A 14,085-nucleotide genomic window follows, 5' to 3' on the forward strand; every position below is an offset into this window, starting at 1 on the left:
AGGAAAATTTCGGGGAGTTCCCGGTTACGGTGGGAGGTCGGGGGCCGAGCGATGCGCGTTTCTCTCGTACACGTACGCGCGTGTGTGCGAGGCGTTGGCTCTAGCTGAACCCGAGCGAGGCGTTGGGCTCTAACTGAACCCGAGCGATTGCACTGCAGGCTATGCATTACTGAACCCGAGCGATCGATCGATGGCTGTTAACTGAACCCGATCGAGCGATTCCTTCGCTACTGCTGCTAACTGAAGCCGATCGATGCTGTCTCTGGGATGAACAGTGAGCGTTGCGGGGGGTTGGATGAATAGTGAGCGGTGGCGTTGCCTCTGGATGAACAGGACCCCGTGGTGTGGTGGAGGGCTGGATGAACAGTAGACGGTGGAGGGGTGCCCGTGGGGTGGTGGTTGAACAGGACCCCGTGGTGTGGAGGGCTGGATGAACAGTAGACGTTGGATGGGTGGTTGAACAGTAGCCGGTGGAGTAGCGCGCGGTGCAGGCTGGATGAACAGGAGCCCGTGGAGGCTGGAGGAGGTCGACGGTAGCCCGTGGAGGCTGGAGGAGGTCAACGATGAAGATGAACAGTATCCCGTGGAGTCCCGTTTGCGGTACGCCACACCCCTCCCGATGAACAGGACCCCCGTTTCGACCGTAGCGCTCCAACACAAGTCCGTTTCATCCGTTTTGCGGTACGTCACACCCCTCCCGATCAACAGGACCCCCGTTTCGACCGTAGGAGGTCCGTTTCCTTCGTTTTGCGGTACACCAGACCCCTCCCGATCAACAGGACCCCGTTCCGAACGTAGGAGGTCCGTTTCCTCAGTTGTGCGGTACGCTAGGCCTCGTTTCCATCGCCTGTTCCGTCCAAGCCCTCCCGATGAACACGACCACGCATTTTGTTCCGACCCAGCCAGTTGGCTCCCACGCGTTCCATTGCCTCCCGATGAACACGACGCATTCCGTTGCCTCCCCATGAACACGACGTATTCCGTTGCCTCCCCATGAACACGACGACGATGCTATTTCTCCGTTTCGACCCAGCCATGTACACGAGCCCTGGCCGTACGTATGCGCGAGTAGGCGTTCGAGACCCGCCAGTATGTACACATACGTGATCGTATTTTCTTTCTTGCACCCTGGCCGTTGTACGTACGTGTACATGCTACATGCGCGCCTCTACTACGACACGTACGCGCCTCTACTATGACACATGCACGCCTCTACATCCACCAGTATATATGTACGTACACATTCGCGACCAGAATGACAACGCTACATACGCTTCGACCAGGTGGGTTCCGACTGTTAGACACTTCCTTGCCTGCGAAGATGTAGCTGGTGGGTCCCAATAGTCAGGGGGGAATCGTTTTTTTTGCTCGGGCGCACTTCCTTGCGTGCGAAGATGTAGCTGGTGGGTCCCGGTAGTCAGGGGGAAACGTTTTTTTCGCGAAATACAGTGGCCCGTCCGGTGGGTCCCAGCTATCAGGTGGAGGAATCATTATTTTCCGCGTAATAAGGAGGCACTTCCTTGCTGCGGCCATGGACCCAGCTGTCAGCCTCTCCACGTACAGTCCACGTCCAATGGAAGTCGTTCCTTGACCACGTTGACCACGCCGCGCCGAAAGCACCAGGGCGGTGGACGACAGCGAGGCTAGGAAGGGGACGACGGGGAGCCGGGGAAGACGTGGCAGTGGAAGCCCGCGCGGAGAGCACTACGAGGGTTCACTGGTTCGACTGCGGTGTGAGGCTGCCGTCACCGCAGGGCCTGGCCAGCGGTGGGAATAGTAGGGGGCGGTGGGGCCTCCGCGGCAGCATAGCCGGCCACGGGAGGCAGGAGCATGCGGCACGACCGATGCTGCTTTGGGCGGCTGGAGCAAGAAGACCAGAGGTTGAAGAAGCACTACAGCCGTTGGATGGACATCGTACGGTCACTAGAGCTAGAATCGTTCATATTGACTAAAGTTGACAAAGGCCCCCATCCAAGTCAACTTAGTAGGCCCACAAGTTAGCCTCCCACCATGGTGGGCTCCAACTAGCAGAGGGAGTATTCATTTTTTTGCGTAATAAGAAGACACTTCCGGTGGGTCCGAGCTGACAGAGGGGGGAACGTTTTTTTTGCGAAATACGCTGGCCTGTCCGGTGGGTCCCAGCAGTCAGGGGGAAACATTTTTTCGGGAAATAAGGTGGCCCGTCCGGTGGGTCCCTGCTGTCAGGTGGAGGAATAATTATTTTGCGCGTAATAAGGAGGCACTTCCTTGTGGTCGCCTGGACCCAGCTGTCAGCCTCTCCACGTATAGTACTCTTTCGATGGAAGTCGGTCGTTGACCACACCGCATCGAGAGCATCAGGGCGGTGGTCTGGACGACGGCGAGGCCTAGGAAGGGGACGACGCGGAGCCGGGGAAGACGCAGTAGTGGAAGCCCGCGCGGAGCGGAGTACGAGAGTTCACTGGTTCGGCTGCGGTGTGAGGCTGCCGTCGCCGCAGAATAACAGGGGGTGTGGGTGAGTAGAGGGATGGCCTGGCCAGCGGTGGGAGTAGTACAGGGCGGTGAGGCCTCCGCGGCATCACAGCCGGCCACGGGAGGCAGGAGCACGCGACACGACCGGCGCTGCTTTGGGCGGCTGGAGCAAGAAGACCAGAGGTTGAAAAAGCACTACGGCCGTTGGATGGACATCGTACGATCACTGCAGCTAGAATCGTTTATATTGACTAAGTTGACAAAGCCCTTGGTACGCGTCAACTTAGTAGGCCCACAGCTCGGATTTGGCAGAGAATATATAGCCCATTTACGATTTGTAAGAATGTACAACCCATTTTTTAATTCTAATGGAATTTACTACAGCCCATTTACAGCTTGTTAAAAGTACATCCCAACTTCTAGCTAGGACAATGATTAATAATTTCAAACAACCGCTCAAAACAGAATTAGAAAAAATCCCACATTTTGATGGGATCCGAAATATTTTTATCCAAAATTTCTAGTCAGGTCAAATATAATTTCAAAATAAAGTTGTATTACGTTAATATCCAATGAAATATCGCGGGCGCAACAAGTAATGAAATTAAAAATTTCAAATTCCAAAAACAATATATTTTTCAAACTAATTACGTGTTTGATGCATAGTAACTGTCCAGTTATTATAATTACATCCCATTTATTATTTCTTAAAGTCCATTTTCTTGTTAAGCCTAATGCATACCTCCTAGGAAAGTTTGCAGCCCAGCGGCGCAGAGAATAACAAGTTGACCCGGATATTGTGTACAACTGTTGGCCCAGTTGCATTGCTGATGTTGAAAAAAAGGCCTGTGTAGTATAGTACAACCTAACATGGTTACTCAGCCCATATTCAGCGATGCCGGAAAGGTCCAAACAAGGCTTCTGTACAACTTTTTGAAGTCACTGAGCTCAATTAATAATTTAAGAAAAAAGTTAGATTATAGTGGAACCTAATTAAAAGCTGTCACGAGCAAATAAATAATTCAACGGTCCCATTTGTGCGTCTGCGCGCGCGCGTGTGTGTGTGTGTGTGTGAGAGAGAGAGAGAGAGAGACCCATCGGTCGATGCTCGTAAATACATCTTTCAGCCATATGCATTGCTGATACTCAGTAAAAAATTATATAGTTGACACAATCATATAGAACATCATAGCACACTGAACTTGCATACAAAAATTTCACGCAGGTGGCACAATCAGGATGGACGCAGTGGATCGCTACGGGAAGGGCTATGTTCAAACCAACGAAGTCGTACATAACGGTTTATCGTCTTTATCAATGACGGGGAAATATCTTAAATGTTGTGCAAAGAAAACAGACAGACAACACAATAAGTTCTGCTAGCACATTAAGTTGACGTACAGCCCTTTCTAAAAAATGTTCAGGTACAAAATTATAACAAGTCACAATCAAATGTACTGGCATATCAGTGCTTCACACCCATAGCTCGGATTTAACTAGTACACCCTCCGTCCGGGAAAAGTTGTCCACAGGGCAGTGTATTTGTTTTTTTTGCAAAAAAACCCGCAGAGTTTTAAACACGTCACAAAGAAGTCCATCTCCTTCCTCCTCCCCCGTCGCCCACGCCTTGCAGCCATCGCCGGCTACCCACCTGCGCCGCCGCCCGCCTGGATCTATGCCGCGACCAACACCAAAACCGTGGCCCAGCTCGTGACCAACAACAGCGCTGCCGCCCGCTTGCACCTGTGCCGCGGCTTACGTCCTGCACCGCCCGCCGTGAAGGCGACCTGCGCCAGCGCCCTCCTCGAGCTACGCCGCTGGCCCCGTTGAAGGTCGCCACCCACGTTCGCCCACCTTCGTCGCCCACCCGTGCCTCTGATTTCGTCCACTTCGGCCGCCGGCGCCGTGGACAATTCCGGCCACTCCCGCCTCTCATGCTACTACTGGTGGACGACACCGGCGCCGTGGACCTCTGCTGCTGCTTTTGCCTTTTCCCCTGCCTCGCCTCTGCTGCCACTCCCGCCTGTGCTGGTGAGTCTGCCCCACCCGCCTCTGCTACTGCTGCTATTCAATTTGTTGCTGTGAGTCTGAATTGCTGTTCTCAGTACAGGCGGAGAAAATCCAGTCAGGGGATACAAAGCTAGAGAAATAATCCAGGACAAAGGCTGTACACTGCTGCTAAATGATGAACAGATTATAGTGAAAATTTAGTTTGATGCCATCAAATTCATTGAGTAATACTCTTGGCATTCTTGGAGATCTGCTAGTTTTAGGAAGTTTTTCTTGCTACAGTTAACTGAAAATGTTCAGTGTTCCAATACTGTAGAGAAACTATAGTGCGTGTAATTCAGTTATGACTCCTTTACTGAAACTATAGTGTTTGCTAAAACTGAGATGTAAACTAAAGGAGTTTGTGATTTGTAGAAGCTGTAGCATACTCCAACAAGTGATAAATGCACTCAAAAGTTCGCTGAGAAAATGCAGAGGCTACTCACTTGTTACTAAAAGTTTTCTGGAGTGATAAATGCACGCAAAAGAAGTTCAGTTAACTGTTACTGTTGCTGTATGAATTCCAACCAGGTCAATTTGTTGTCAATTACTCTGTAATACTCAACCAGGTTTATGAAAAATGAAGATTAACCATGTTTATTTGGATTTATTTGAATCATTTGAATTTATTTGCTTTATTTGGATTTATACACCATTTGTCCAATTGCAAACATACCTAAAGTTTCCAATTGTCCAATTTCAGTCATTCATTTTACAGAGAGCTAAGCATAGCCATGACTCTTCCCTAAATATTCCTGTAGAATCAATTCAAGCAGCACAAAACTGAAAACTGAAAACTGCCACAACCCCTTAACTAAGAGTTGATAAAAACATGTCCCTAAAATTGGAATTATTTGAATTAGCTAGGTTTATTCTTCTTCATATACAGAAAAAGATGAATATTGTTCGTCTACTAGTTACTTCAAATTTAGAACTGAATAAACACTTGTCATCTTCAGTAAACACTTGTAAATCTAGAGTGGTTCTAAACTTAGAATGCACCAAGTACTAATATCCTTTGCCAGGCTACACACCATCTACTTGGAGTAGACAGCAAGATTCACAGAGACATGCACGCTTCAATAGACTTGTGAATGCTAGCAAAGTGATAAGTAAAAACTTGGATGTTCTCAGAAATATAGCACCAGAGGACATTAAGTGAACTGGCCTGTATGCTAAAGGCAAGGAAATGCCACCTTCTTGTAAGCACAGAAAATGCACCAATACTGAACATTTATTCACACCTCCACCACCATCTTGTCAGTTTCGACAGTGTGTGTATGGAGTAGTTTTGATGGCAGTATAATTGTGCATCATGTAAACATTATGAGAATGATTAAGGGTTCAGCAATCAGATTATAATTATGACCAGAACAGAGGAACACATATCATGGTTAGTTTTATGTAAAAAAAATCAGAAATGGAGTTACTCACTTGAAGTTACTATAGTTACTCACTTGAACTTACTGTAGTAGTGGCCAAAATTCAGAAAAGTTACTAAACAGCAGAAGTAGTGGCCCAAATTCAAAGTACTAAAAAGATTCTACACTAAATATACAGTGTTATCCATGTTCTGTATCCAGGACATTTTTTTATCTGTTTGCATACATAGGTCCCACCTATCAGGAAGGATGGGAACGTACACGAACAGGTACGACTCATCAGTCTACCCGCATAGCCTTTTCGTTTAGTCTACCTAGCCGTCTAATCAACTGCCTACACGCCACTTCTCCCATTTACTTCTCCATCGGGAACCGATTCTCCTCGGCTTCTTCACCTCCCCTTCGTCTTCATTTGCATCCAAACCCCACTGCATTCACATTGTTTTAACCTCTTTAAATAATCATCTACTACTTCATTTAGACTAGCCATCTAATTCTAATTCTCCAAACCATAGCCCTCCGTTTCAGCGGTTCCAAATGGCGGAAGAGATCGAGATGCAGGTTTTTAGCGTCCAACATGTCCTCGTCGAAGGCTCGATGCGCATAGTTGCCACCGTCACCGTCCACCCAAGGGTTGTTCGGCAGTGGATCAACAATGTATCCAACTCCCTCGAAAAGGTAGAAACGAGGGTCATCGGTCTCGACATAGAGTACACGGAGCGTGCCCCTGGGAAGATCCAGCGCGCCGCCGTCCTTCAGCTGTGCCTCGAAGATGATGTTTTGGTGTACCACATCATACACTCGCCCTCCATACTAGGTGAGCTTCATGATTTCTTGTCTCGGGAGGACGTATACTTCTGTGGGGCAGCCATCGAAGGGGACAAACAGAAGTTGGAGCCGTACAACCTTGATTTGAAAAGCATCGCTGACCTACAAACCATAATCAAAATTCCTGTAGAAGATTGTGATAAACAGACACCATCCCTATTCGACATAGCAAATTTTGTGCTCGGTACAAATCTTCAGAAGGGTGACGAGGCGGTGGCATTAAGGTCGTCTGGATGGGAGAATTATCTCTTGACGTACGAGCGGATAAAATATGCTGCCCTCGATGCCCGTGTGAGTTTCGAGATAGCTGCAAGGTCCAAAGAGCTTGTTGCGAAGCCGTCTCCCACAGAGAAGAAGAAGAAGAAGAAGAAGAAGAAGAATAAGAAGAAGAAGAAGAAGAAGGAGAAGAAGAAGAAGAAGGAGAAGAAGAAGAAGGAGAAGAAGAAGAAGGAGAAGACGAAGAAGGAGAAGAAGAAGAAGAAGAAGGAGAAGAAGAAGAAGGAGAAGAAGAAGGAGAAGAAGAAGACGAAAAGGCTGCACCAGCAGGAGGGCATTATGGATGGATGAACTATTTGCTCTCTTGTAAAAAAAAAATATTCCCTCTCGGTGTATATTGATATAGATGGACTATTTCGATGGTGTGCATGTCTTTGGAACATAGTAGCGTGGGTCCGCTTGACTATAAGGAAATATTTATCCGCATATATAGCTTTCTCTGCTACTCCTTCCAGTGATCGGTATGCAGTGCATGTGTCCGTAGACATGACAGCTTGTGTGCATGACATGTGGGCCACCTAAAATGCGGCGAGCATCAAGTTTCTACCACAGCCACCAGTGATTCCCACGACGCCGCTCGAACCCATGAAACCACACGTCCCCCGACCTGCGGCTCACCCCTCTTGGCCCCACTGCCCCTCTGCCTACGGGAGCATTACATGTGGACCAGTCACCTATCGGGTCCACATGTTATTGACTCAAAGGTAGGTGTAGTAAGGCGCTGAAGCTCAGTCTCGACGGCCCTGCGAGGGAAATGTAACTCCTCCGCCAGGGCTTGTGGTGCTCCCGCAGCACGAACTCATGCCAAACTCGAGATTTGTTTCTTTACTATACATGCACGCAACGATTTAATGGACATTGTAATCTCAACATGTGATGGAGAGCTCTAAATTTGAAATTGAAACTTATAAAACGAAAAGATTCAAAACAAATAAACTGGGAGAGAGGGAGTATATCATAGGATGTGTCCCATACAAAATAAGTCCCCTGGTTTGTCACCACGAAGATGTGGTTAGAAAGGAGCACAGTGTCTTCCTACTCGTACGGCAACAAATCGGCCGCAGACAACATGGTCCGCCTTTGACCGCCATGTGCAAGGTTCGTGCTATCTTATTCAATCTCACCGTGGTTCCATCGTACCAATTCATGCGGTGGCCCGTTGCATGGCTGATCCCAATGTTGGACAAAGGTTCTACGGGAACGGTGTCACCGTTGTAAATGTTGTGCAAATTGACGTTGGTACCCTCCTGTACATATGCAAGCCAATCTCCACTCGCACCGAGCCTAACCTGTAAAACAGTGGGCAGGGGGAGAATTAGGAAATGGACACAGAAGTAGTCTTTAGAATGCATTTACTACGTGATCAAACTCATCTTACCTGCTCATCGGAGGAAATCCGAGTGCCCCTCAACGTTGGCATCTCAAGGGGTGTCAACTTGCCACTACGGCCACACCGCGCTGGAGAGACCCCCAAGGAAACATCCTCATGCGTTCCACGGAACATCAAGATGCATTTGTATGAGTAGTTTATCTTGTGAGAGAAAAGGATGAACGAGGGAAGGCCTCTAGAGATAGAGATGGACACTACTACTACCAATGTGCTGGCCCATGCGTTGCAATGGATCCAAAGTAGTAGAATAATACTTGTACATGTGCTTGAAATATAAACACTCTAGTTTTGATATACATGTGTCAGCAGACATGACAGCTTGTCCATGGAAGTTGAACCACGACGACCATCACATTTCTTGTTTCTACCACTGCCACACCCACACACGATTCCCACAAGGCTGCTCCAACCCACGTCACGACGTCCCCCGACGTGGACATGGATCCTCTAACGTGGCTATCACTGCCTTGCCCTTCCTTTCCTTCGTTGACAGGTGGGACCCACGCTTATGGGTCCCACATGTCAATGACAGAATGGTAGGATTGTTCACGTCAGGGGATCCTCATCCCCCCGACGTGCCCCTCATACCTCTCGGCCCCACCGCTCCTCTGCCTTTGTGTGCATGACATGTGGGCCAGCTGAACTACGACGACCATCAACTTTCTACCATAGACACACCCGATTGGACGCGGTTTTTCTGCTCCGTTGTTGTGCTCCGATCCGTACTCCCGCACCATCAAATTTTCATCCAGCGGCTATGACACATTTCGTCCCGGGCATCAATCCTTAGCCGGAGTACTTATGTACTCCCTCTGGTCCTTTTTACTCTGCACATTGGATTTACCGAAAGTCAAACTTTGCTATGTTTTACCAAATTTATATTAGAAATTATTAGCATCTATAATATCTAATAAATATAATATGAAAATATATCCCAAGATGAATCTAACGATATTAGTGTTGTTATGTGAATGTCTATAATTTTTTATATAAACTTGGTCAAAGTTGGATGAGATTGACTTCGGACAAACCTAATATGTAGAGTAAAAAGGACCGGAGGGAGTAATACAGGTAGTACCCGCCGGTGTGGCCATCTACGCCTCGTAACGCCCCGACGCCTAGCTGTGGCACCCTCGCCACGACCACGCCACCACCGGCCAGTTCGTCTCGAACGAGTGAGTCGCGAACCACGCCACCACCATGAGAATGACATGTGGGCCAGCCGCATTTAAGGTCCGCATGTCATTGACTCATAGGCCGGGCACTAAGCCACTGAAGTTCGGTCCCGTGGGCCCCGAGAGGGAAATGTAACTCCTGCGGCAGGCCTTGCGGTGCTCCCGCAGAACGAGCTCGTGCCAAAACTGGAATTTGTTTCTTACTACTACCAACTAGTACTAGTAAGGTACATGTGCATTGCACGCATGAGATTCTGGTGGTTTGTGCATTATGCTTCTACATGTGAAGCTTTTAGGATTCTAACATGTGGCAATATCTGGTGGATTGTAAGGTTAGGCAAGTTTGATTAACTTAGGTGAGTGTTTGGTTCAAGCCACACCTTAGGCAAGCCACACTAAGGCCCCACATGACATACACACAAAAAATGTGGCAAGATTCCCTTAGGCTTGCCAACTTGTTTCTCTCATTTTGAAGAACTAATAATTTTGCCTAAGCTTAGTTGTGGCAAAGTTAGGGTCTGTTTGATTCAAAGGATTTTCATAGGATCTTTGAAGGATTAGAATCCTTAGGAATTTTACCTACGTTGGCCGTTTGATTTGTAGGATTGAATCATGTAGAATATTTTCCTAAGGATTCATGTGTACTACGTTTCACAGGAATTCTAACATGCACTCCAACCTCTTGAAAGAAATCCTTTGTTTTTCATGTGACACAATCAAACAAACTCAAATCCTATAGGGATCCAATGAACATGCCATTCCAATCCTACTTTTTTCCTATTCCCGTGTTTCTGCAATCCTATGAATCAAAGAGGCCCTTAGTCATGAATTAAGTTCAACCATGGAGTCTTCTAGATTATACATGTGGCAGAATCTGGTGGATGATATCCAACGGCCAGTAGTGCTCGGATTTGCCATCTTTGTACCGTCGGATTGGCTTCATCCAACGACCAACTTTCAAATTTTTTTCACACACTATATAGGGGGTATAGATATAGATGTGCCGGTCCGTTGCAATGGATCCAAAGTATATATATTTATTTAGTGGAGTGCACTCTAAACACATTATCTATTTATTTTTCTCTAACCTTCCGTAGCCATGCAACCAAGCCACATAAGCTTCATGGGTGCCCCCACATCATATTATTCATATGACGTTGATTGAAAAAAGATAAATCACCCAAAACAAGATCTTCCCATTTTTTGTTCCTACTATGTTGTGCCGTGCACGTACCTACTAGTTGTATAGTGGTAGTACTAGTAATATAGTATTAGGAGTACAAACTTGGTACTAGTAGGAGTAGTACTAGTACGAAATGCTCCTACTCTATCAACGAGCCCCATGTCACACCAAATTTCTTGGCTTCCGTGCTACAGCTAGATCTTCCCCTCGTTTCTGTTTTCCAACCCGACGACGGGCGGGGTATCGGTTTGCTCAACGGCGGGCCCACATGAAAGTGAAAATGCTAGGCAACACACCTTCCCTAAGCTATGTGTCGTGCCGGATGGGCCGTGTTGTACTCCCGATTCTCGGGCGTGTGGGGGTGCGACGCGAACGCGGCAGGCCTTTTCCTTTTACTTGCAATGTGCCCGTGCGTTGGGACGGATCCAAAGTAGTAGAATAGTAGTATTTGTTCACAAACTTGAAAGAAATCACTATTGTTTTGATATACTCCTAATATATTAGTCCCTCCGTACCTAAATGTTTGTCTTTTTTGAGATTTCAAATGGACTATCACATACGGATTATATAGACATATTCTAGTGTTTCTAGCAAGATGCCCGCGCGTGGCACGAAGTTGATGGAAAAGGTAAGCACAACTTATAAATTGACGGATGGAGTACTAGTTACAGTGATGCATATAATTAAGCAAAGGGATCGCACATGTCGGTATTGACTGGAACGAGAATGCAACAACACAATAAGAATTAAGGCCACGATGATGCGATCGCAGTGGTGGTTACAGAAGGCAAGAAGAAAGATGGATCCACGAACGTACGACCTCCTCCTCCTCAACTTAGTGCATCGGGCCACCAACCGGCGGCTAAGGAGTGGCGGCTTTTGTGGCGAGGTCGAGGTGCTTCTCAGCAAAGGCATCCAAGGCTTCCAGTCGGTTGAGGAAGGCCAACGTCGTAGCGTCCTCACTGGCCTTGTAGATACCTATGTACACGATTTTCTCGTACATGTGGATGTGTAGGTCAACGAATTCTTGCAGGGCGAGGCGCCTCGTGGCGAGCGTGACCTCTAGGTGGACATTCTTTGTGGCGTCTCCGGGCAGTCGCAGGCCACCAGTGCTTGAAAGAGGTTCCGGCCATGGAGGCCGATTAGGGTGGCAGGCAATGAGGAGCCCAGGTGCGCGGGCTGGAGGAGTACGGCGATGTCGTCCGCAAGCTTCTTGAGGACGGTGAACTTGTTGCTGGTGGCAACGATCATCTGGTCCAACTGAGAGTCGTAGTTGGCGTCGAAGGCGGCCATCCACCAGCCGGTCTCCAACACCGTCTGGAGACGATCCTCGGCGCCATGCCGCAGGCCGGCATAGTGGACCATCTGGCGCAGCCACTGGCCGCTCACGAGCATCGCCGCCATGGGTCTAGAGTGAGCTCTTTTGCGCTTAGTGTAGGTGCTTAGGCAAATGCTTAGGTGCGTATGATGTGGTAGATGCATTGAAATGAAGGGGCGCCTTTATATGAGGGCAATGAGGGCAAAATGCGTTGCATTCACATCGTGCAACCTCTTTTCCCGGACCTCCTCCCATTACTTCCCTCATGCATTAATTGAAGGAGGATGCATTGCCCGTTCAACATATCGGGAACCGCTACTCCCTCCCTCGTCTGCATTAAAGCCGTATCGGGAACTGCGCCGCCCGCTCTCAAATCGAATACTCCCTCTATCTAGGTGAGTATTAAGTCATCTTACGAAAACCAAATAGTAAACACATAGGCGTGGTGCATTAACTCTCACACTGTTTCTTATTTTTTTGACATAAATAGAGGAATCAACCAAGAAGAGATGTGGGGCTTGTATGCTTTTAATGACTTGAGACCATCAAACATGACATGCAGTGGTCAGGTCATTGCACAAGAACAAATACAACCCACGTCAGCACACACACATCTTATATAGCATCACATCCAATGGCTATAAAAGATGAATGAGACCAAATTATATCTCATCTAGATGAGTTCTAGCAAAACTGTATTAATAATACTTAGTACTCCTGCGCCATGTATCATATATTAGTATCATGTAGTACTTTATTTATTTATGAGGTATCCAGATGGCATTGCAATATAGGCCGTCGGATGGAGGGAGTAGAAAACAGAGTTGGTGATGATGGTGTGCGTGCCATCCTGCAATATAGGCCGTCGGATTTATATCTAACGGATAGGAAAGAAACTATGGCAATTTTGCAAAAATATACCCACATGTCTCTCCACGTTCGCAAATAAGGCCTTCCCTCGTTCAACCTTTTCTCTCACAAGATAAACTACTCATACAAATGCATCTTGAGGTGTCCATAGAATCGAAGAGATGGATGATGTGTGTGTGTGTGCGCGCGTGCGCGATCGATAAAGAGTGCCATCGAATTTGTGTGTGCCCACGTCAAAGATATAGAGTGGCTGGCCTACTGGAAGGTGAGATGGGACATGTGCAGTTTGTCTCTGTGGCATGGATACCTACCTGCAGCGCTCGACTATCGGTGTGTGGTGGGGGAAGAGGGAGGCCCAATTAACTATAGAGGTACAATGGCTGGTATATGTGTGGAGGAGGAGAGAAGCCTACCTCATGTATTAAGGGGATCGATCTGCCTCATGTATTAAGGGAGATCGATTGGCATCCATGCATATGTGCAGGAGAGGAATAAGGTTGGGAGAGAGACAGAGCCAGAGTGTTGGAGGGGGTGGTAGTGGAGTTGCTTCTAATAAATGGTGGGATAGGCTTGCTAGACAAACGGAGGGCACGCCCGCAATATCAATAAGAGAGGAGATGGCAGCTTGTTGTCTGTGCACGTGCGTGTGAGAGACGGGTCAGGAGGCATGCACGAATGGTGAGGGGGGACGATGTGGCTGTGGTAAGCAGACGTAACTACATAGGAAGACCAATCTGTGTTAGAGAAAGGAGAGACATAACTTGTGAGGTACGTTGATCGATGGGGGGGTAGTTAAATTCGATCTAGGTATATGTTGGGAGATCGATCGGTATACATGCATGTGTGTGTTAGAAGCAAATGAGGCACGAGGAGAAGGATAGAGAGAGAGAGGGATGCATGTAGGAGGTGGTACGAGAGGCATACTATATCGAGGGGGGAGGAGTGTGTGAGTACGAGAATGATGAAAAGAGTGGTGGGAGTGAGGCATGGACGGTGACAAGAGAAGAGGGGAAGCTTGTGTTTGTGCTAGGCACACCTGGCTAGAGAGGCATATCGATCGATGTGTGCCGTAAAGAAGGAGCTGGGGGGCCTACACACACCGTGGGTGAACGACCTAAAGTGAAAAGATGAATTTACGCGATGGAGCTAGAGAATGTTGAGGG

The sequence above is a fragment of the Triticum urartu genome, chromosome 5A (genome assembly GCF_056163025.1).
Source record: "Triticum urartu cultivar PI428250 chromosome 5A, HENAU_Tu73, whole genome shotgun sequence".
In the NCBI taxonomy this organism is placed as follows: Eukaryota; Viridiplantae; Streptophyta; class Magnoliopsida; order Poales; family Poaceae; genus Triticum; species Triticum urartu.